Consider the following 24,852-nt stretch of genomic DNA (forward strand, 5'->3'; position numbering starts at 1 on the left):
AAGGGGGAGGGGAGGGGAACGGGAGGGGAGGGGAAGGAGGAGGGGAAGGGTAGGGGAAGGGGAAGGGGAGGGGAAGGGGTGGGGAAGGGGAAGGGGAGGGGAAGGGGTGGGGAAGGGGAAGGGGAGGGGAAGGGGTGGGGAAGGGGAGGGGGAAGGGGAAGGGAAGGGAGAAAGAGTCTCTTCCTCCTGGGCTGTAGACATTGGGGCTGGATGATTCTCTTGGATGGGGCCGTGTTGAACAGTGTCCCTGACCTCCAACCACTCATGCCAGGAGCACCCCCCAGTCGTGACAACCAGAGACATCCCTAGACATCTCCCAGCATCCCCTGGGGAGGGGAGGGGAGGTGAGGGTTGGGTCAGAATCACCCCTGCTTCCTCCGTGAGCCCCACTAGCATAGTTAAATTTCAAGTAGTTCAGAATTTAAGTGTAAAACATGCAATCGGAACAAAATACAGGTGATATTTTTTATAATCTTAAAATCTGGAAGAAATCCATAAAAAAAAACAAAGGAGATGCTCATGTATAACAAACATTTAAAATCCTGGCCAGGCGCGGTGGCTCACACCTGTATCCCAGCATTTTGGGAGGCTGAGGCAGGAGGATCACTTGAGGTCAGGGGTTCGACACCAGCCTGGCCAACATGGTGAAACCCCATCTCTACTAAAAATACAAAAATTAGCCGGGCATGGTGGTGCACACCTGTAATCCCAGCTTGGGAGGCTGAGGCGGGAGAATCGCTTGAACCCGGAAAGAGGAGGTGGCAGTGAACCAAGATCGTGCCACTGCACTCCAGCCTGGGCAACAGAGTGAGACTCTGTCAAAAAAAAAAAAAATTCCTCTTTGGCAAAACCCACCGTAAGCAAAGTCAAAAGACACGCTCAGGAAAATATTTGCAGAGTTCAAACAAACGTTTATAAACTGTTCAAACAAATCAATGCGCCTGAGACGCCGAAACAGAAAGGTCAGCAAAGACCCCAGCCTGGCAGCCCACAGAAGGATGCCCAGAGAACGGTCGGATTCACCGGCCACCAAGGACACCCAAACAAAACAAAGATGAGCGCCCCTACTTGCCAGCTTGGCAAAGATTTCACAGCTGCGGCTGGGAGGGTGGGGAACGAGCGCTCCAGGAAGGAATGGGGTTTCTGGAGGTTTTTGTGGCTGGATGTCAAATGTAGATCACAGGCACAGAGCTCAGCAGCACATCCACTCGCAGGAATTTAACTTAAACCTCAACCATCCAAGGGGAGGGATTCAGGAAGGAAGGAGAGAGGGAGGGAGGCAGGGAGTGGGGAGGAGGGGGGGAAGGGAGGGAAGGGAGAGAAGGAGGGAGTAAGGGAGGGAAGGAAGGAGGGAGGGGGAGGAAGGAGGGGGGAAGGGGGAAGAAGGGAGGGAAGGAGAGGGTAAGGGAGGGAAGGAGAGGGTAAGGGAGGGAAGGAGAGGGTAAGGGAGGGAGGGAAGGAAGGAGGGAGGGAGAGGAGAGGAAGGAGGGGGGAAGGGGGAAGAAGGGAGGGAAGGAGAGGGTAAGGGAGGGAGGGAAGGAGGGAGGGAGGGAAGGAAGGAAGGAAGGGGAGGGAGAAAGGAAGGAAGGAGGGAGGGAGAGAGGGAAGGAGGGAGGGAGAAAGGAAGGAGGGAGTGAAGGAAGAAAGGAAGGAGGGAGAGAGGAAGGAGGGAAGGAAGGAGGGGGGAGGGAGGGAAGGAAGAAAGAAGAGAGGGAGGGAAGGAAGGAGGGGGAGGGAGGAAGGGAGGGAAGGAAGAAAGGAAGGAAGGAGGGAGGGAGAGAGGGAAGGAGGGAGGAAGGAAGGAGGGAAGGAAGGAGGGAGGAGGGAGGGAGGGAAGGAAGGAAGGGGAGGGGAGGAAGGAAGGAAGGGGAGGGGAGGGAGAAAGGAAGGAAGGAGGGAGGGAGAGAGGGAAGGAGGGAGGGGAGGAGGGAGGGAGGGGAGGAGGGAGGGAAGGAGGGAGGGAGGAGGGAGGGAAGGAAGCGGCAGAGGGAGGGAGATAGAGATAGGAAGGAAGGAGAGAGAAGGAGGAGAGGGAAGAAGGCGAGAGAAAGAGAGAGGGAGAAGGAAAGAAAGAGAGAGGAAGGAAGGAGAGAGAGAGGAAGAGAGAAAGACAGACATAAAGAAAAAGAGAGACATTCCAAAAGCCCAGCTAGGGGGACCAGTTCAACACATTATAAAATCATTTTTAAAGTGATAAGTCACCACCGCCATCACACGGAGTGCCTTAACGACCGTCAAGAATGAGGGTGGATGTCGAGGTTTCTCGACAGGAAAGACGCCCAGTGATGGGAGTGAGGAATGAGAGAACAGAGCCCTCCTCGTCTGAAATCTACAGGTGAATGTAATTCACGAAAATCCCAGCACAGGCTTGGCAAGATGCTGAGGCCCATCGGTGCTGGGCTGGGGAACTTAGGGGCTTGGCCTTCTTTGTACTTTTCTCCATTTTACCTTTTTAGCTTTTGCTTTTTTTGGAGACAGGGTCTTGCCCTGTTGCCCAGGCTGGAGTGCAGTGGTGTGATCTCGGCTTCACTGCCCCACTTGATCTCCTAGGCTCAAGTGATCCTCCTGCCTTGGCCTCCAGTGTAGCTGGGACCACAGGTACACACTGTAACACCCGGCTAATTGTTTAATTTTTTTTGTAGAGATGGGGTCTTGCTGTGTTGCCCAGGCTAGTCTCACACTCCTGGGCTCAAGCCATCCTCCCGCCTTGGCCTCCCAAAGTGCTGGGATGACAGGCGCGAGCCACCACACCCAGGCTCTCACCAAGTTCTGACGTCAATCAGGGATCAAAGGGCTTCAGGCCAAACTGCCATCCCTAAAATGACCAGCTTGAGAAACTTAAGTCTATGAAATGAAGGGGAGGCACTCCAGAAACTGGCAGATGGTCCCCAGAGGTGGTACAAGAAGAAGGGACTCGGGTCCCGCAGCTGACCCTCAGTGGCTCTTAGCCTCGAGAACTCAGCCCTGCGATGGCCAGAGTTGCGCCTGGCAGATCCCCACGGGGAGCCTCTTCCTCTCTCCTTGAGGTCACAGGCGGGTGAGTGACCAGGCAAGGGAGGAAGTCGGCTCTGCTCACCCCTCCAGCCCATTCCCCATGTCAGCAGAAGGAACAGCAGGCTCCCAGCGACAGCCCCATCCTAACCCCAGAAGCCGTGGACAGGTGAGCTCCATGTCAAAAGGGACCACAGATGGGATGAAGTTAAGAATCAGATAGCATCCGGGGTGATCTGGGGGCCCCAATGTCCTCATAGGGTCCTCAGGAGAAGAGGCAGGAGGGTGAGAGTCAAACAGAGACTGGAAGACGCTTCACTGTGGCTGTGAAGGGGGAGGAGGGGGCCCCGAGCCAAGGGATGTGGGTTCCTCTAGACGCTGGGAAATGCAGGAACCAGATTTTCCCCTGGAGCCCCAAGGAGGGACTGGCCTGCCCACACCTTGATTTTCCATGATTTTAGCCCAGTGAGGCCTATGTTAGACTTCTTTTTTTTGTTTGTTTTTTCTTTTTTTGAGATGGAGTCTCACTCTGTCGCCCAGGCTGGAGTGCAGTGGCATGATCTTGGCTCTGCAACCTCCGCCTCCCGGGCTCAAGCGATTTTCCTGCCTCAGCCTCCTGAGTGGCTGGGACTACAGATGCACACCACCACACCTGGCTGGGTTTTTTTGTATTTTTAGTAGAGATGGGGTTTCACCATGTTAGCCAGGATGGTCTCAAACTCCTGACCTCAGGTGATCCGCCCACCTCGACCTCCCGAAGTGCTGGGATTACAGGAGTGAGCCACCGCGCCCGGCCCTATGTTAGACTTCTGAGCTTCAGCGCTGTCAGATAATAACTGTGTGGGAGAAGCCGTTCTACATCAGTGGTCACTTGTTACGTCTGGGGCAGGAGGTGCCTACATCCACCAGTGCCCAAAGAGGATCTAGCAGCTCCGATCCAGGCCCTGGGGGCTTAGTGGGCAGCCCCACCAGCCCACAGCCTGCCTGCCAGGGAGCTGTTCTCACAGAACCCCACCATGGGACACGTGTTTCTGGGACAGGTCATGGAGAACGATGACCCCATCACGGGCAGTCTTTCCAAAAGGGCCCACGGGAGATCAGAAATCGCAATGTTTCTTGCTGAGAATTGCCGTATCCTAGCTTGCAAACACTATTAGCTCCGCAGCTGCTAGCGTTTCCCTGTCGAAATGAATGGGGTTATTTGTTTCTGTTTTTTAGACAGGGTCTGGCTCTGTTGACCAGGTTGGAGTGCAGTGGTGCAATCATAGCCCACTGCAGCCTCGACCTCCGGGGCTCAAGCGATCCTCCCACCTCAGCCTCTTAAGTAGCTGGGATTTCAGGTGTGCACCACCACGCCTGGCTAATTTCTGTATTTTTTGTAGAGATGGGGTTTCACCATGTTGCCTGGGCTGGTCTCAAACTCTCAGGCTCAAACGATCCTCCCCACTTCAGCCCCCCACTAGCAGGGACTACAGGTGCGTGTCACCATACCTGTCTAATTTTCTGTAGAGATTAGGATATTGCTCTGTTGACCAGGCTGATCTCAAACTCCTGGGCTCAAGCCATCCTCCTGCCTTGGCCTCTCAAAGTGCTGGGATTACAGGCGTGAGCCATGGCGCCCGGCCAGAACTGAATGTTTGAAGAAGCCCAACACCAAACCTGTGGCAGCCCCAGGAAGCACCGGGAATGCATAGTCTGAGCCCTCTCCGGGCTCTGCGCACCTTCTGGCCCTGCTGTCGGCACCCGAAATGCAAAGTCTGCTCCCTCTCCGGGCTCTGCACAGCTTCCCGCCCTGCACCATGTGCACCGGAAATGCAAAGTCCGAGCCCTCTCCGGGCTCTGCACACCTTCCCGCCCTGCACCATGTGCACCGGAAATGCAAAGTCTGAGCCTCTCCGGGCTCTGCACACCTTCCGGCCCTGAACCACGTCCACTGGAAATGCAAAGTCCGAGACCTCTCCGGGCTCTGCACACCTTCCAGCCCTGCGCCTCCTTTTTCGGGCTGAGCTTTTCTGTTGGTGTCACAGCTTCACTGGGGTGCAGTTACACACCCTGCGATGCACGCTGGGCACGCTAATCTTCAAGCGCACATGGTTCTAAGGGTTGCCATTCATTTCTACAGCTATGCAACCATCAGCATAATCTCAATGCGACGCTGTCATCGACTCCCAGAGCTGCCCCGATCCCAACCCCCCAGCCTCCAGGCCACCTCTGATCTGTCACCTTTTCTAGAATTTTCCTGTAAGTGGAATTGTACAATATGAAATCTTTTACATTTTTATGTTTGGCTTCATAAATAAATATTATACATATATTTTATATCTACACTTTTTGCATCTACACTTTATTTTATTTTAGTTTATTATTTCTGAGATGGAATCTCGCTCTGTCGCCCAGGCTGGAGTGCAGTGGCGCAATCTCAGCTGACTGCAACCTCCGTCTCCCGCGTTCAAGCAATCCTCCCACCTCAGCCCCCCAAGTAGCTGGGATTACAGGTGCCTAACACCACACCTGGCTAATTTTTGTATTTTTAGTAGAAACGGGGTTTCGCCATGTTGGCCAGGCTAGTCTCAAACTCCTGACCTCAGGTGATCCACCTGCCTTGGCCTCCCAAAGTGCTGGGATTACAGGTGTGAGCCACCGCACCTGGCCTACACTATATATATATATATATATATATATATATATATATATATATATATATAATGCTCTGTCTATACATGCATCATGTTATTGAGATGTAATTCATATGACATACAGTGCACCCATTTAAAATGCATAATTCTTTCTGAGTATTATCTGCGGCACCAAAAAGAAGAAAAAAATCATAAAATAAAAAGAAAACGCACAATTCAATGGCATTTAGTACATTCAGAGTCCTGCAACCATCACCACTAATTCCAGAACATTCTAATTATGCCAAGAAGAAGAAACCCATCAACCATCACTTCCCATGCCCCTCCCAGTCTCGGCACCCACCCATCCCCTCCCTGCCTCTGTGGATCAGCCCGTCCTGAACCTTTTGTAGAAAGGGGATCACATGCTGTGTGGCCTTTTGTGTCTGGCATCTCTTACTGAGCGTGACATCCTCAAGGTACATCCACACTGTGGCCTGTGTCAAAGCTTCATTCCTTTTTATGGCTGAGTAACACTCCATGGTGTGGATGGAGGATGTTCTGCTGATCCATTCACCCACTGATGGACATTTGGAGTCTTTGCCTTATTGCTAAATTTGAACATATTCTTGACTTTTGAGTACATCTGTTTCTGAATTACCTCTCATGACCATTGTCTACTAAGGATGAGACCAAAATGATTTATACTGGGCTTAGCTAAAATATGCATTTTTAAGGTACACATTACATGCCAGAAAATTCAAGTGACGTGTACTGCTCAAAGATACTTCAGGGCCGGGTGCAATGGTACGCACCTGTAATCCTGGCACTTTGGGAAGTCAAAGCAGGAAGATCACTTGAGCCAGGGAGTTCAAGACCAGCCTGGGCAACAAAGCAAACCCTAACTCTTTTCTGTTTTTCTTTCTTTCTTTCTTTTCTCTCTCTTTTTTTTTTTTTTAGAAGGAGTTTCGCTCTGTCACCCAGGCTGGAGCGCAGTGGCATGATCTTGGCTCACTGCAACCACCATCTCCCAGGCTCAAGTGATTCTCGCACCTCAGCCTCCCGAGTAGCTTGGACTCTAGGCACCTGCCACCACGCCTGGCTGATTTTCCTATTTTTAGTAGAGATGGGGTTTCACCATGTTGGTCAGGCTGGTCTGGAACTCCTGACCTCAGGTGATCCACCCATCTCGGCCTCCCAAAGTGCTGGGATTACAGGCATGAGCCACCATGCCTGGTCAAAACCCTAACTCTTAAAAAAAATTTTGTTTTAAGATTTTTAAGTAAGTTCACCAGGTTGCGGTCACCCCCACCCGACCATCGGGTCCATTTCCACGTCCCTGGCAAGTCTCCGGCGCACATTCACGTCCCCAGCCTCCAACCACCACGAGTCCCTTTCTGTCCCTACAGCTTTGCCTTTTATGGACATTTCTGCCTTCCTTTCTACTTATTTTTAAATGGTTTCCTCTTCCTACATTTTAAAAGCTACTCATGATTCTTTAGGGAGAAAAACGAGGAGTAAATCAACAGAGGAGAGCTAAAGGGCCAGCGACGGGTCACTCTCCAGGTGCACGGGAGATACGGGTGAAGGCTCCTTAAAACTCCCTACCATGGCACGAAGACACCGGAAAGGCATGCAGCACCGCTGTGGGCTTCCCACCCTGACCCCATCTAGGGGCTCTGGCACCAGCAGGACCAGTGAGTGCCACGTTCCCTGCCTTGTGGGCAGGAAACTCTGCCAGGAGCTAGCAGCTGTTACCCACACCTGCTCCCCATTACCCATACTTGGTGGATACAAACAGCCGACAGACCCAGGTCAAGGCCAAGACGCCCGCCTTGACGGCAACCCCACGTCTTACATCCAGGGTGCAAAACAGCCAACTGAGCCTCAAATCATAACAAAGAAATGCATTACAGCACCGACCTGTGCAGGAGGTCTCGCCGTCTGCAGCACCGAGATCCCGAAACCAAGCTCCACTCCCTGGAAAAAACACATAGAGTTAGTTTGGCGTGGCTTGGCTGGAGGCACCATGCATGTGTTGATGGGGTCAGCATTGGAGAACGGCCTCGTGCTTGTGATTGGACAAGGACAGAAATCATTTTGGCAACCAGGCACGGTGGCTCAGGCCTGTAATCCCAGCACTTTGGGAGGCCAAGGCAGGCGGATCATGAGGTCAGAAGTTCGAGACCAGCCTGGCCAACATGGCAAAATCCCGTCTCTACTAAAAATACAAAAATTAGCCAACGTGGTGGCGGGTGCCTGTAGTCCCAGCTACTTAGGAGGCTGAGGCAGGAGAATCCCTTGAACCCGGGAGGCAGAGGGTGCAGTGAGCTGAGATCGAGCCACTGCCCTCCAGCCTGGGCAACAGAGCAAGACTCTGCTTCAAAAAAAAAAAAAAAAAAAAAAAAAAAGGAAAAAAGCAGAAGACAATTCACTGAAAATATTTATTATTAGAGATTTATGACGTTATTCCTAATACATTTTCCACGTGTTTGAAAACTGAACTGAGTGCAAGGATTGATGTTTCTACGGCTCTTCACAGTTTATCAAAAACATCTCTGTACATCTTTGGAGCCTCACGATCTCCCTGGGAGGAAGAAGAAGGGGCTGAGTTAGTCCCACGGTGCCCAGAAGGCACCCAACGTATCCAGGTCTGCCCAGGACTTTTCCAGAGTTAGCCTGAAAGTCCTGCATCCTGGGAAGTCCCTCAGCCCCAGCTCAGCTGGTACGGGCAGTCTCTGAGCAGAACCAGGCTGGCACCACATGCCTGAGGCTGCGACCAGGAACTCCCCACCTCGGGGGACTCGGGGGGACCCCGCCACCATCACTGACAGGACAAGCTCCAGGGCCAAAGCTGTTCCCGCAAACACCGTGGTTTATATGAAATCCTTGCCTCCCTCTGGAGCCTGGAATCCTGGCATGGGTCAGGCAGCAGGGGCCGCAGAACCAGCCCCCATAGGAACGTGGGTGCTGGGTCTCTGGGAGCCTCGCTGGTGACAGTGCTTTGGGCTGTTGTCCCAGCTCGCTGCTGGGGATGTGGCGTGTCCCGCGTGACACATGGGGAGAGGGCCTGGAAGCTGGGCCTGGAAGCCGGGCCTGGCCTCCCCGACCCACCCCACGAGCCTTTCCCTTCCCAAACTCTGCTCTGTGCTCCATGTCGTCTTGCTGGGACAAACCACAGCCACAAGGAGGCCTCGTGCGGAGTCCAGGGTCCTCCCAGCGAGTCGCCCCATCTCTACAAAATGACCCCATCTTGACAAAAAAAATTTAAAAATTAGGAGGGTGTAGTGGTGCCCGCCTGTGACCCCAGCTACTCGAGAGGCTGAGATGGGAGGATCGCTTGATTCCGGGAGATCAAGGTTGCCGTGAGCTAGGATTGCACCACTGCACTCCAGCCTAGGCAACAGAGTGCAATCCTGTCTGAAAAAAAATAAAACTAAATGCCACATGGGGCCAGGTGAGGTGGCTTACACCTGTAATCCCATCACTTTGGGGGGCCGAGGTGGGCGGATCACCTGAAGTCAGGAGTTCGAGACCAGCCGGGTCAACATGTTGAAATCCTGTCTCTACTAAAAATACAAAAATTAGCCAGGTGTGGTGGTGGGCGCCCATAATCCCAGCTACTTGGGAGGCTGAGGCAGGAGAATCGTTTGAACCCGGGAGGCGGAGGTTGCAGTGAGCTGAGATCATGCCACTGCACTCTAGCCTGGGTGACAGAACGAGACCCTGTCTCAAAAAAAAAAAAAAAAAAAAAAAAAAAGCCACTTGGGATCCAGGATAGGATCCTAAAACAGAAAAAGGACATTAGAAGAAAAAAACCGTGAAACTGGGATAAAGAGTGAAATTTAGCTTATAGAAATGTACCCACATGGGCTTCTTGGTGGTCACAAGTATATGGTCCAGCCTGGGCAACATAGCAAGACCCCATCTGCCATCTCTATAAAAACAATGTAAAAATTAGCTGGGCATGGTGGTGCAAACCTGTAGTCCCAGCTACTTGGGAGGCCGAGGCAGGAGGATCGCTTGAGCCCAGGAGGTTGAGGCTGCAGTGATCTGCGATTGTGCCACTGCACTCCGGCCTGGGCAAGAGAGCACGGCACTGTCTCAAAAACAGACCAACCCCAAATGCATGGTGACTTCATAAGATGCTAACATAAGGGAAAACTGGTGAGAGGTAGACAGGAAGTCTCTGGATTTCTTTGCAACTCTTCTGAAAATCTAAAATTAAAAGTTCATTTTAAAAAAATGCAGACTTTTTAAAATGCTAGTTTCCGTTCTACGAGCTCAGGGTAATTTACCATCAATAAAAGGTAGGGATAGGGAGCTGAAATCCCCACTGTCACCTGCAGGTGGTGCCCTTGCCACAGGAATGCCCTGGCACCCTTGGGCTCTGGCAGCAGCTGGAATTTTGCAAGATCTGCTACACCAGGGCCTGCCACTCAGGACAGCAGCAGCTCAGGGCAGCAGGGATGAGTGATGAAAGGGCTGGAGCGGCATGCCCACAGGGCTGCAGGAGGCCCTCCACCTTGCAGGGCAGCTATGAACATAATCCTTCAACTTTGAATCATGTTTTTTTTTTTTTTTTTTTTTTTTTTTTTTTTTTTGAGACAGGGCCTCACTCTGTTGCCCGGGCTGGAGTGCAATGGTGTAATCAGAGCTCACTGCAGCCTCCACCTCCTGGGCTCAAGCGATCCTCCTTCCTCAGCCTCCTGAGGAGCTGGGCCTGCAGGTGGGCATCACTGTTGTAGTTTTTATGTTCTGGGAAGGGGGAAGGAATGTGCTTAATTTGTGGGCTAATTTGTAATTTTTTAAAAATAGAGACAGGGTCTTTGCTATGTTATCCAGCCTGGTCTTGAACTCCTGGGCTCAAGTGATCCTCTCACCACCTTGTCCTCTGAAAGCGCTGGGATTACAGGCGTAGCCATTTCACCTGGACAACCTTAAATTACTGAATGAATTTGAAGTGGTCTGGTGCACCCTTAAACTCACTACCCTGCCAGCGACACCGTACACAACTAGGGCACATCTTATCAAAACCAGCAAACTGAGAGAGGCGGATACATTCAGTGTAGACACTCACCCCTAGGAATCATTATTATTAATATTATTATTATTTTTTGAGATGGAGTCTTGCTCTGTCACCCAGGCTGGAGTGCAATCTCAGCTCACTGCAAGCTCCACCTCCCGGGTTCAAGCAATTCTCCTGCCTCAGCCTCCTGAGTAGCTGGGATTACAGGCACCTACCACCACCCCCGGCTAATTTTTGTATTTTTAGTAGAGACGGGGTTTCACCATGTTGGTCAGGCTGGTCTTGAACCCCTGACCTCATGATCCACCCGCCTCAGCCTCCCAAAGTGCTGGGATTACAGGTATGAGCCACCGCGCCCAGCCAGGAATCATTATTTTTAAACAGCCTTATTGTGAACTAATGCCTGTACCATACAACTCGCCCACTTGAAGTGTATAATTCATTGTTTTCAGTATATTTGCAAAACTGGCCAACCATCACCTTTATGTAGTTCCAGAACATTCTCATCACCCTACAAAGAAGCCCCCTCGCCATCAGCCCCCGATCCCCAGCCCCGGCCCCACGCAATCCCTCCCTGTCTCTGTGGATGGGCCTGTCCTGGACATTTCATAGAAATGGGGTCACACACTGTGTGGCCTTTTGTGTCTGGTGTCTCTCACTGGGTGTGACGTCCTCAAGGTGCATCCACGCTGTGACCTGTGTCAAAGACTTGCTCCTTTCCATGGCTGAGTGTTACTCCTCCTGAGTATGGAAGGATGTGTTTTTTAAATCCATTCACCGGCGGATGGACAATCGGCTCGTTCCTACTTGTTGGCAATTGTGAATCTGCTGCTTTGAATATTCATGTCATAGGAATCTTTTTTTTTTTTTTTTTTTTTGAGACAGTCTCGTTCTATCCCCCAGGCTGGAGTGCAGTGGGGCACGATCTCGGCTCACGGCAACCTCCACCTCCCGAGTTCAAGCGATTCTCCTGCCTCAGCCTCGAGAGTAATTGGGATTTCAGGCACCCACCACCATGCCTGGCTAGCTTTTTTTGTATTTTTAGTAGAGACGGGGTTTCCTCATGTTGGCCAGGCTGGTCTTGAACTCCTGACCTCAGGTGATCCGCCAGCCTTGGCCTCCCGAAGTTGTTGGGATTACAGGCAACAATGATTCCCAGCCCTAGGAATCATTTTTAAGATGAGTTCTCACTCTCTGCCTTCACTGCAAACCTCCCCGTCCCCAGCCCTTTAACCCCAGCCCCTGGCTGTCCTCAAGACCTTGGACTTGGCAGTGAGGCGATCCCCGCGGATGCCCCTCGGTCTGCACTCGGCCTCAGAGCAGCTTGGGTCAGAGGCGAGCACAGCGTGGGTGAAGCCACATCCCAGCCGCTCTGTCCTCGGGCCTTGAGCCGCACCAGCTGGCGCCAGGCTGTCCCCTAGCGACCTTCAGCGGCTCACTCAGCCTGACAGAAAGGCTGCGTTTTCATGTTCCCTGTGTGGACAAATCACAATCGACCCGGGCGGCCAGCAGTGGAGACAAGGAGGAGAGACCTCTCCGCGGGGGTTAGGTCCTCAGAAACTGCCGAGCTGGGGCAACACGAACCGCTGGGACCTCCTGTTCATAAATTAGTATGGATTTCAAGGCGCCAATAGCCCGGCTTTAAACCCAGCTCAGGGCCCTGGGCACCTATGGGCAGCTGGCCCTTCCACCCAGCAGGCAGGCAAGTCTCAGACACAGGCAAGAAACACTCCAGGTAGCAGGTGCCGAATGTCAGCAGGGAGAGATCAGTCCCCCTTGGGACACAGAGGCCATGGACAGTGGTGGTGGTCAGGGGAACTCGTGTACGAAGGGCTGCCACCGCCTCCCAGCCCTCCCCACTGTGTCCTGGAGGCACTTCTCCAGATCTCTGTCCGACTTCCTTCCTTCCTTCCTTCCTTCCTTCCCTCCCTCCCTCCTTCCCTCCCTACCTTCCCTCCATCCCTCCCTCCCTACCTTCTCTCCTTCCCTCCCTACCTTCCCTCCATCCCTCCCTCCCTACCTTCCCTCCATCCCTCCCTCCTTCCTTCCTTCCTCCCTCCCTTCCCTCCATCCCTCCCTCCCTCCTTCCCTCCTTCCTCCCTCCCTCCCTCCCTTCCCTCCATCCCTCCCTCCCTCCCTCCTGCCTTCCTTCTTTCCTCCCTTTCTCTTTTTCTTTCTCTCTCTTACTCTCTTTCTGTCTTCCTTTGTCTCTCTCTTTTCTTTCTTTTTCTTTCTCTCTCTTTCCTTCTTTCTTCTTTCTCTTTCTTTTCTCTCTCCCTCTCTTTCTCTCTCGCTCTTTTTTTTTTTTTTTTAAGACAGTCTCACTCTGTCACCCAGGCTGGATTGCAGTGGTGCGATCTCAGCTCATTGCAACCTCCACCTCTCAGGTTTAAGAGATTCTCCTGCCTCAACCTCCCAAGTAGCTGGGATTACAGGTGCCCATCACCACGCCCAGCTAATTTTTGTAGTTTTTGTAGAGATGGTGTTATGCCATATTGGCCAGGCTGGTCTTAAATTCCTGGGCTCAGGCAATCCACCCGCTTCGGCCTCCCAAAGTGCTGGGATGACACGCATGAGCCACTGTGCCTGACCAATTTCTTTCTTTAAAAAATTAAAATAGGCCGGGCGCAGTGGCTCATGCCTGTTATCCCAGCACTTTGGGAGGCCAAGGCAGGCAGATCACCTGAGGTCAGGAGTTCAAGACCAGCCTGGGCAACACAGTGAAACCCCGGCTCTACTAAAAATACAAAAATTAGCCAGGCATGGTGGCAGGCGCCTGTAATGCCAGCTACTCGGGAGGCTGAGATGGGAGAATCGCTTGAACCCGGGAGACAGTGGTTGCAGTGAGCTGAGATCACGAACTACTGCATTCCAGCCTGGACGGCTAAGCGAGACTCTGTCTCAAAAAAAAAAAAAAAATTAAAATATTCGCATGCCATAAAATTCCCCCTTGTAGAACCTGGAGAATACGATGCCAAGTGAAATAGGCCAGACGCTGAGAGAGAAAAACACTGCGTAATCCCACGTATTGTGGAGTCCAAAAACAAAACAAGCAAAGAACCCCAAATACAGCCAGGCACGGTGGCTCATGCCTGTAATCCCAGCACTTTGGGAGGCCGAGGCGGGTAAATCACCTGAGGTTGGGAGTTCAAGACCAGCCTGGCTAACATGGTGAAACCCCGTCTCTACTAAAAATATAAAATTAGCCGGGCGTGGTGGTGCATGCCTGTAATCCCAGCTACTCAGGAGGCTGAGGCAGGAGAATCGCTTGAACCCGAGAGGCAGAGGTTGCAGTGAGCTGGGATCGTGCCACTGCACTCCAGCCTGGGGAACAGAGCGAGACTCCATCTCAAAACACACAATCAAAACCTCCCAAATACATAGAAACAGAAAGCAGAAGAGCGGTTAGTGGTAGAGGAGGGAAAGGAGGGGGGAGATGGGGGTCAGAGGATACACAGTTTCAGCTGTGCTGGAAACACTGAGAGATGTCACTGCAGCCTGTGAACCAGCTAAAGATATTGTACTATGGGCTGGGCACAAGGGCTCATGCCTGTAATCCTAGTGCTTTGGGAGGTTGAGATGGGAGGATTGCTGAAGGCCAGAAGTTTGCAACCAGCCTGGGCAACATAGCAAGACCCTAGGCCAGAAGTTTGCAACCAGCCTGGGCAACATAGCAAGACCCTATCTCTACAAAAAATTTAAAAATTAGCTGGGCATGGTGGCTCCAGGGATCACGTGAGCCCAGAAGGCAGAGGCTGCAGTGAACCGAGATCATACCACTGCACTCCAGCCTGGGCAACAGAGCAAGACTCTGACTCAAATAAATAAATCAAAATAAAATAAAATAAATAATAGAAACTGAAAACAAAAACCAGGCCTCACCCACAGTGTCGAAGGCATGCATCTTCTAGGGTTATTAAGGTGCTGGTTGTTATTTTTGCTCATAATTCTGAAAAGGCTGATAGATTTTATAGCCCAGTATCTCCAAGCAGTGCCCAAGGACACAAACAGCCAGACCCTCAGCTCCCAAACCTGGGGATTTGCAACAGACAAACACAGAGCTGGGAAATTCCGCAGCAGGGCAGATGAGGGATCGATCTGAGTCCCATGATCCTCGGCCCTGCTGAGGTCCTAGGAGGCTGCACACATTGAAATCCACATCCTGAGTGGGGCGGAGGGAGGAGGAGAATCCCAGGAGCTGGGGGGCCCCCCTGGTTTATACCGTCTTCCCCATCAGGAGTTTATCCTGGTGTCTGGAGTGAGAAGGGATCGAAGTCTATTTTTTTCCAGATGAATGTAGGGTCTCCCCCTCGGCACTGTGGACATTGGGGCCGGATCATTCTCTGGGGTGGGGCTGTCCTGGGCACTGCGGGGTGCTGAGCAGCATCCCTGGCCTCCACCCACTCCATGCCAGGGGCATCCCCCATCTAGAGCTGTTCCGTTGCCTTGAATTTCTGCCCTCTGACCTCCCCTGTCCTCATCCTTATGGGATCTTCGGATGGTGCCCTTGAGGCCCAGGGCCCGTGTCCCCTCCTCACTCAGCCCTCCTGTCCACAGGTGACTCACAGTCCCCTTGGCACCACCCGGGCGCTGTCCCTGGCCTCGCCCATGGCTGACCTTGGCAGGCATCCCCAACAGAGGCGAGAGGACAGCTCTCGCCTGCCTCGGCGAGCCCGGGTTCCAGAAGATGTGCCGAGCACCCTGGGCCCCCCACCGCCGGTTCTGGGACACAGATGCTCTCCTCCAAACCTCCCATTCAGACCCTCGCTGTGGCGGGGGCAGGGCCGTGTCTTTTGAGACTCTGCATATGCACGAGGGGGTGAGTTTGAGTGAGGCGGTCTCCATGCAGAGGAAGGTCTTTATTTAGGAAGCCAGGTGGGGGCGGGGCCGGCTGGGGAGGAGAGGCGGAGAGGAAAGACGAGCTTCTGCAGATTTCAAACCTGTCATTTCTTTTCTGACGCATACCCTCCCCTCCCGCTTCATGACAAGCTCTGTTCCCACCTTCCCCGGGTTCCCAGAGCAGCCTCCTAGACACGGCCCGAAACAGCACGGGTCCCCCTCCCAACCCCCAGGCACTATGGACATTAGAGCTGGGTCACTCTCTGGGGTGGGGCCATCCTGGGCACTGCAGGGAGCTGAACAGCATCCCTGGCCTCCACCCACTCTATGCCAGGAGCACCCCCAGTCATGACAGTCACAGATGTCCCCAGACATTGCCTGATGTCCCCTGGGGAACAGAATCATCCCCAGAAAGACCTCCTCAGTTAGGGGGTTCCACAGATCCCCAAGAGACTGTGTCCCATGATTCTCCCCCTTGCTGAGGTCCCAGGAGGCTGCACACATTGAAATCCACACCCTGAGTTAGGGGAGGGAGAGAGGAGGAGAATCCCAGCAACTGGGGTCCCCTGGTTTATGTTGTCTTCCCCATTGGGAGCTTATTCTGGTGTCTGTTGTGAGCAGAGACGCAATTCAATTATTTTTTTCGAAATAATGAATGCAGGGTCTCCCCCCTCTGCACTGTGGACATTGGGGCTGGACCATTCTCTGGGCTGGGGCCATCCTGGGCACTGCAGGGTGCTAAGCAGCATCCCTGGCCTCCACCCACTCCATGCCAGGGGCACCCCCGAGTTGTGACAACCACAGATGTCCCCAGACATTGCCCAGTGTCCCCTGGGAGGCAGAGGCAGGAGGACTGATTGAGCTCAAGAGTTCAAGACCAGCCTGGACCACATAGCAAGACCCCATCTCTGCAAAAAAAATTTTAAAACATAGCCAGGTGTGGTGGTGTGCACCTGTGATCCCAGTTACTCAGGAGGCTGAGATGGGAGGATTGCTGAGTCTGGGAGGTCGAGGCTACAGTGAGCTGAGATCACACCACTGCACTCCAGGCTGGGTGACAGAGCAAGACTCTGTCTCAAAAAAAAACAAAACAAACAAACAAACAAAAAACCACACACACACAAAAACAAAAAGAGACCCTATCTCAAAAAAAAGAGGTGGTTAAATAATCTGACTAGATACCTCTCAAATAAAGACACGCAGGCAGCCAACAGGATTATGAAAAAACACTGAAGATCATTAATCAGCCAGGAAATGCAAATTAAAACCAAAATGAGATACCTGTTAGAATGGCTATGATCCAAAAGATAAAAGATAAAAAACATTAGTAAAGATGGCCAGGCGCGGTGGCTCATATCTGTCATCCCAGCACTTTGGGAGGATGAGGCAGGCGGATCACGAGTTCGAGACCAGCCTGGCCAACATGGTGAAACTCTGTCTCTACTAAAAATATAAAAATTAGGCCGGGTGCAGTGGCTCATGCCTGTAATCCCAGCACTTTGGGAGGCTGAGGTGGGCGGATCACAAGGTCAGGAGATCGAGACCATCCTGGCTAACACAGTGAAACTTTGTCTCTACTAAAAATACAAAAAAATTAGCCGGGCGTGGTGGCAGGCGCCTGTAGTCCCAGCTACTCGGGAGCCTGAGGCAAGAGAATGGCGTGAACCCGGGAGGTGGAGCTTGCAGTGAGCCGAGATCGCGCCACTACACTCCAGCCTGGGTGACAGAGAGAGGCTCCGTCTGAAAAAAAAAAAATATATATATATATATATAAATTAGCCAGGCGTGGTGGTGGGCACCTGTAATCTCAGCTGCTTGGAGACTGAGGCAGGAGAATCACTTGAACCTGGGAGGCAGAGGTTGCAGTGAGCCAGGATCGTGCCACTGCACTCCAGCCCGGGTGACAGAGTGAGACTCCGATTCAAAACAAAAAAAAAAAAAAGAAAGAAAGAAAAAAAAAAGAAACATTGGTAAGGATGTGGAGAAAAGGGAACCCTGTGTGCTGTTGGTGGGAATGTAAATGAGCACAGCCATTCTGGAGAACGGAATGGAAGTTCCTCAAAAAATTAAAGATAGAACCACCATATGATCCAGTAATCCCACTTCTGGGTATACATCCAAAGGAAATGAAATCAGAATCTGTCAGCCTCATTCACAATAGCCGAGATAGGAAACCAACCTACATGTCCATCGTTGGATGAATGGATACAGAAAATGTGAGGCCGGGTGCGGTGGCTCACGCCTGTCATCCCAGCACTTTGGGAGGCCAAGGCAGGCGGATCACAAGGTTAGGAGTTCAAGACCAGCCTGGCCAACATGGCGAAACCCTGTCTCTACTAAAAATACAAAAATTAGCCGGGCATGGTGGTGCACGCCTGTAGTCCCAGCTACTCAGGAGGCTGAGGCAGGAGAAGCTTGAACCCAGGAGGCGGGGGTTGCAGTGCGCCGAGATCACGCCACTGCACTCCAGCCTGAGTGACAGAGTGAGGCTCCATCAAAAAAAGAGAAAGAAAGATGAACGAGACCAGAGGTTGGTAAACTCTGGCCCATGGGTCAAATGCAGCCCACTGCTTGCTTTTGTACATAAAGTTTTATTGGCACACAGCCGTGCGTGTTCACTTACATATCATCCATGGCTGCTTCTCAGCTCCTACAGCACAGCTGGGAGGCCTCGACAGAGAGCACATGGCCTGCAACGCCAAGAATTTATCCTCCGGCCCTTTAGGAAGGGTTGATATAATCCCTGTACTAGAGTTAGATCTCAGAGGACCTTGAATGCCAGAAACGAGTAAGTCCTAATGATTTTTAGCAAAGAGTAACACTGTAAAACCAAATGTTTACAGATTTCATGTGCTGGAATCCTCTGGGGGTGGGGCAGTGGAGAGGCCTTAAAACATGAAACAGCATCAGATCAATTTTCAATGATTGTCTTCAAAATTAAAACTGGCTCATTACAGGCGCGGTGGCTCATGCCTGTAATCCCAGCACTTTGGGAGGTCTAGGAGGACAGATTTCTTGAGCCCAGGAGTTCGAGATCAGCCTGGGCAACATGGTGAAACCCGGTGTCTACTAAAAATACAAAAATTAGTTGGGTGTGGTGGTGCACACCTGTAGTCCCAGCTACTGGGGAGGCTGAAGCAGGAGGATGTCTTGAGCCCAGGAGTTCAAGGCTGCAGTGAACTGAAATGGTGCCACTGCACTTCACCCTGGGTGACAAAGCAAGACCCTGTCTCAATTAAAAAAAAAAAAAAATATATATATATATATATAAAATAACATTTATCCTAAAAAGAGAAACAGTACAAAGGCACTCAGAGCTGAAACTCAAAGTCGTCTGCCAGTCTCTAACTCCTGACTTTTGGGTTTCATGTCCTGCTTTATAGGACTTTTTGAATTCTGCCCCCAAGGATCCTTTTCAAAAATCTTTTGTTTCAGCCAGGCACAGGGGCTTGTGCCTGTAATCCCAGCTACTGGAGAGGCTGAGGCAGGAGGATCATTTGGGGCCAGGAGAGCTGGAGACCAGCCTGGGCAACATAGCAAGACACCATCTTTTAAAAAAATTTTGTTTCTGTTTTGGAAAAATTTTCGATTTACAGAAAAGTTGCAAAGCTAGTCCAATGTTCCCTATGGGCAGCAGGCAACCTAGGTACCGAGGCAAGAGACTGAGGGCACGAGCTGCCTGGCTCTGCCTTCTAGATAGCAGTAACAGAATTAGTGAAAGTACTAAAAGTCTCTGAAATGCGGAAATAATGGCGTAAGCTGTCTCCTCTCTCTCTCTCTCTTTGCCTCGGCTGCCAAGCAGGGAAGGGCCCCCTGTCCAGTGGACACATGACCTTACCTATCATTGGAGATGGCTCACACTCCTTACCCTGCCCCCTTGTCTTGTATCCAATAAATAACAGCGCAGCCTGGCATTTGGGGCCACTACCGGTCTCCGTGTCTTGGTGGTAGTGGTCCCCCAGGCCCAGCTGTCTTTTCTTTTACCTCTTTGTCTTGTGTCTTTATTTCTACGATCTCTCATCTCCACACACGGGGAGAAAAACCCACAGGCCCTATAGGGCTGGACCCTACAGTTCTCAGACGCCCCTCACCCAGTTTCCCCTCATGTTAGTATCTTACATCTGGGGTCTGCAAATTTTTTCTGCAAAGGGACAAAGAGTAAGTATTTTATGCTCTGTGAGCTAAAGGGTCACTGTTGCATATTCCTCTTTGTTATTTGTTTTTTTACAACCCTTTTAAAATGGAAAAGGCTTTTTAGCCCCGAGCTTTATAAAAATAAGCCAAGTATAAACAAAACGTGGTACATCCCCGGGAACCAAAATGTACCCCCGTGTTCACAGCAGCACGATTCACCACACCCCAAAGGCAGAGACACCCAAGTGACCACCGAGAGATGAATGGATAAACACAATGTCATCCATTCATGCCATGGAATATGATTCAGCCTGAAAAAGGAAGGAAATTTTGACATGGGCTAGAGAGTGGATGAACTTTGAGGGCATCACGCCCAGTGAAATGAGCTAGATGCAAAAGGACAAATCCTGTGTAACTCCACGCTTAGGAGGTCCCTAGAGAGTGAGCCACACCAAATGTAAACTGTAGCTGTTAGTCAATAATCATGTATCCATACTGGCTCATTAGTTGTAACAAATGTAGCACATTAATGAGCGATGGTAACATTGGGGGAAATGCGTACCTTTTCGGGGAGAGGAGATAGGTGGGAACTCTGCCTTCTGCTCAATTCTTCTTTAGGCCTAAAACTGCTCTAAAAATAGTCTATTAAAAGGGGGACTTGAAGAGACAAATTGTGAGAGTTGTATCACGAACCAAGCGTTCTGATTTTTTTTTTTTTTTTGAAATGGAGTCTCGCTCTGTCACCCAGGCTGGAGGGCAGTGGCGCAATCTCGGCTCACTGCAAGCTCCACCTCCCGGGTTCATGCCATTCTCCTGCCTCAGCCTCCTGAGTAGCTGGGACTACAGGCACCCGCCACCACACCTGGCTAATTTTTTGTATTTTTAGTAGAGACGAGGTTTCACCGGGTTAGCCAGGATGGTCTCAATCTCCTGACCTCGTGATCCGCCCACCTTGGCCTCCCAAAGTCCTGGGATGACAGACGTGAGCCACTGCGCCTGGCCTTGATTTTTTTTTAAATAAAGGAGAGGAAGGCCGGGCGCGGTGGCTCACGTCTGTCATCCCAGCACTTTGAGAGGCTGAGATGGGCGGATCACCTGAGGTCAGGAGTTTGACAGGAGTTTGAGACCAGCCTGGCCAACATGGCAAAACTCCATCTCTACTAAAAATACAAAAATTAGCCAGGCATGGTGGCACGTGCCTGTAATCCCAGCTACTTGGGAAGCTGAGGCAGGAGAATCGCTTGGACCTGGGAAGCGGAGGTTGCAGTGAGCTGAGATCACGCCACTACACTCCAGCCTGGGAAATAGAGGAGTGAGACACCATCTCAAAAAAAAAAAAAAAAAAAAAAGAGAGGAGGGGAGGGAAAGAGGGAGGGAAGGAAAGAGGAAGGGAGAGGAAGAGGGAGAAAGGGTGGGAGAGAGAGGAAAACTGAGAGGGAGGGAGAGAGGAAGGGAAGGGGAATGAGTGTGAGCGAGGGAGGGATGGAGGAAGGGAGGGAGGGAGGGAGGGAGGGATGAGGGAAGGAAGAGGAAAGGAGACACCCACTTTAGACAACATGATCCGTAAGCACTGACATTTATGAGTGGATCCCCTTCCACAAGCTTTCTGAACAAGCCCCAGAGAGAAGACTGGTCAGTCTTGGCCAAATGGATTTTCTGCTTTCCCCCGAGCCCCTGTGAGTATCATCACAATGTAATACCATGAGGATCAAAATCTCCTGGCCACTTAAGCCTGGATTAACCCACACCAGAGCCATCCTCCTCACCCAGGGGCCATGGCGGCGAGCGGATCACACAGCAGTCCTCATGGAATCCGTCCCAATTAGCCTCTGTCGGATTACTCACAGAACCTGCCATCCGTGGAAGGCAGATTAGCCTAGGATGCATGTGTAAATCCCATTTGGCGAACGAAAGCATATTCTGGAGATGATTAGCTTATTTCTGCAAGATGGCATCAAGTGGGAGATAACACATCTTCATCCCCGTTACACCCACAAGGCTCTGTGTAATTCTCCCTGAGCCTCATCCCTTTCCAATCCTGATTCCCTGTGGGAGAAACACAATTCCTTCCATTGAAGGGTTGACACTGTGGGTAAGACCTTTTCATCCTCCTGTTCCAAAACCACAGGGAAGGGAGAAACTGGACGTATATTTTTCCTCTGTTTACCATGTTCCTGCCCTCGAAGGTACAAGAAGACAAGCTAGAAAGTAGACGAGGCTGGGTGTGGTGGCTCACGCCTGTGATCCCAGCACGTTGGGAGGCTGAGATGGGAGGATGGGGGCCTAGCAGTTCAAGACCAGCCTGGGCAACATAGTGAGACCCCCCCCCCAACAACACCCCACCACCATCTGTACAAAAAATACAAAAATTAGCCAGTCGTGGTGGCGTGCCCCTGTAATCACAGCTACTTGGAAGCCTGAGGCAGGAGGATCACTGGAGCCCAGGAGTTCGAGACTGTGGGGAGCCATGCTCATACCACTGCACTCCAGCCTGGGCAATGGAGGAAGACCCTGTCTCAAATAAATAAATAAAGACACAGTGACTTTTGCTTGTTCTTTCTTGGGTCATGTGTTCTGGGGGAAGCCAGCTGCCATGTTGTGGGGAAACGCAGGCAGTGCTGTGAAGAAATCCATGTGGTGCAGAAATGGGCCCTCCAGGCCGGGCACGGTGGCTCACACCTGTAATCCCAGTACTCTGGGATGCCGAGGTGGGCGGATCACCTGAGGTTGGGAGTTCGAGGTCAGCCTGACCAACATGGAGAAACCCCGTCTCTACTAAAAATACAAAATTAGCCGGGCGTGGTGGTGCATGCCTGTAATCCCAGCTACTAGAGAGGCTGAGACAGGAGAATTACTTGAACCTGGGAGGCGGAGGTTGCAGTGAGCCAAGATCGTGCCACTGCACTCCAGCCTGGGCAACAAGAGCAAAACTCTGTCCCAAAAAAAAAAAAAAAAAAAAAAAAGAAAGAAAGAAAGAAAGAAATGGGCCCTCCAGGCCAGGCACAGTGGCTCATGCCTATAATCCCAGCACTCTGGGAGGCCAAGGTTAGGGCAGGTCATTTGAGATCAGGAATTTGAGACCAGCCTGGCCAACACAGTGAAACCCCATCTCTACTAAAAATATATATAAAAATTAGCCAGTAATTGGCTAATTACTGTAATTATGCCTGTAATCTCAGCTACTCGGGAGGCTGAGGCAGAAGAATTGCATGAATCCAAGAGGCGGAGGTTGCAGTGAGCCAAGATTGTGCCACTGCACTCTAGCCTGGCTGACAAAGTGAGACTCCATTAAAAAAAAAAAAAAAAAAAAAAGGAAGGAAGGAAGGAAAAAAGGAAAGAAGGAAGGAACGACTCATTTGGGCATTTTGCCCTCCTGTCAAGGCCAGTTGGAAGCTGAGGCCTCCACCAACAGCCACATGAGGGCGCCCTCTTGAAAGCAGCTCCTCCAGCTCCAATCGAGCCTTCAGATGATACAGCCCCAGCACATTCACTGCCAGAATCACCCAGTGGAGCTGCTTCCTAACTCCTGAGTGAGGGTGGAAAAAACTCAAACTCAAATTGTTTTTCCTCTTGCTCTCACATCAACAGCAATCAACATGGCCAGGTGCAGTGGCTCACGCCTGTAATCCCAGCACTTTCAGAGGCCAAGGCAGGTGGATCACTTAAGATCAGGAGTTTGAGACCAGCGTGACCAACACGGTGAAACCCTGTCTCTACCAAAAATACAAAAATTAGCCAGGCGTGGTTGTGGGCACCTGTAATCTCAGCTACTCAGGAGGCTGAGGCAGGAGAATCACTTGAACCTGGGGGGCGGAGGCTGCAGTGAGCAGAGATTGCACCATTGCATTCCAGTCTGGGCGACAGAGCGAGACTCCATCTCAAAAAAAAAAAAAAAAAAAAAAAAAATCAACACAAGATATTTCTGTGACCAAATGTGAGAGGAGTTTCCCCACACACCAGCTAGCTGTCCCCTAATTCGATTCAGTTCAATTCAATTCAGATGCTATCTACCTGGAGACAGCCTTGGACCCCACAGGTTGAGGGCTAAATCCCCCCACAAGACTGCCCCCAACCTCTTCAGATACCAGTAGCAAGTTTGGGCCTCCAGAACTTCCAACTGACCAGCTTCAAGTTAGGGTTGGGTTTAATTTACTACAGCAGCTCTCGGAATTCAGGGAAACACATTTACTGGTTTAATATAAAGCATATTACAAAGAATACAGACGAAAAGATGCATAGGATGAGGTATAGGGAAGAAGGGCAAAGCTTCCTTGGCATGCTACCCTTCAGGAACCTCCATGTGCTCAGCTATCTCAAAGCTCTCCAAACCCCGTCCTTTTGAAGTTTTATGGAGGCTTTACTTCATAGGCATGACTGATCACATCACTGGCCACTGGTCATCACCTCAACCTTCAGCCCTTCTCCCCTCCCCAGAGGCTGGAGGGTACAGCTAAAGGTTCCAGCCCTCTCATCCTGCCTTGATCTTTCTGGTGGCCAGACCATTCCTGAAAATAACTAGAAGCTGTCAGCCATCAGTCGACTTATCATCATACAAAAAGACATGACTTTGCAGATTCCAAGGATTTTAGGAGTTCTGCACCAGAAAAAAATCAGGACAAAGACCAAATAATATAATAAATATAATGCAAGTAATATAATATCCCACTGACCCATAGAAACTGCAGGATAGTAAATGCTTGCTGTTTAAGCTAAGTGTTGGGGTAATTTGTTACACAGTGATAGATAACTGGTACATCTGCAAAGGGAAGGAAGGGCTGATCCACATGACTCCTCCAAGCAGATGTTGCTATAGTTTGAATGTGTCCTCCCAAAAAGCATATTGTAGAAACTTTAATTCCCAATGCCACCATGTTGAGAGGTGAGAACTTTAAGAGGTGATTAGGTTATGAAGGCCCTACCCTCATTAATGCCATCTGTCTTTCTCTCTCTCTTTCTCTCTCCCTCTCACCCTTTCTCTCTCTCTCTCCCCCCTCTTCTTTCTTCCCCAGTTCCCCAATCTTTCATATATGTGCTCTTTTGCCCTTCCACCTCTGACGCAGCAAGAAGGCCCTCACCAGATGCCAGCACCTCGACATTGGACTTCCCAGTCCCTAGAACCATAAGAAACAAATCTCTATTATTTATAAATTATCCAGTCTATGGCATTCCATTATAGCAGCACAAAATAAAGACAGGTGTGTAGACAAACATTACCTTTTCCTAATAGCCAGCAATTGGATTTTT

The 24,852-nt window shown here is 51.0% G+C and overlaps 1 protein-coding gene across 1 annotated transcript in view; it reads right to left on the reverse strand.

Moving 5' to 3' along the window:
- The window catches only part of GNG7 (G protein subunit gamma 7), a 197,447-nt gene that overhangs the window by 131,997 nt on the left and 40,598 nt on the right, over nt 1-24,852 (reverse strand). Inside the window, exon 2 of the mRNA XM_001152049.6 lies at nt 7,530-7,586. The gene's annotated coding sequence lies outside the window, so the exon portion shown is untranslated. The remainder of the gene's footprint in view (nt 1-7,529; nt 7,587-24,852) is intronic.

Source organism: Pan troglodytes, chromosome 20 (genome assembly GCF_028858775.2).
Source record: "Pan troglodytes isolate AG18354 chromosome 20, NHGRI_mPanTro3-v2.0_pri, whole genome shotgun sequence".
NCBI lineage: Eukaryota > Metazoa > Chordata > Mammalia > Primates > Hominidae > Pan > Pan troglodytes.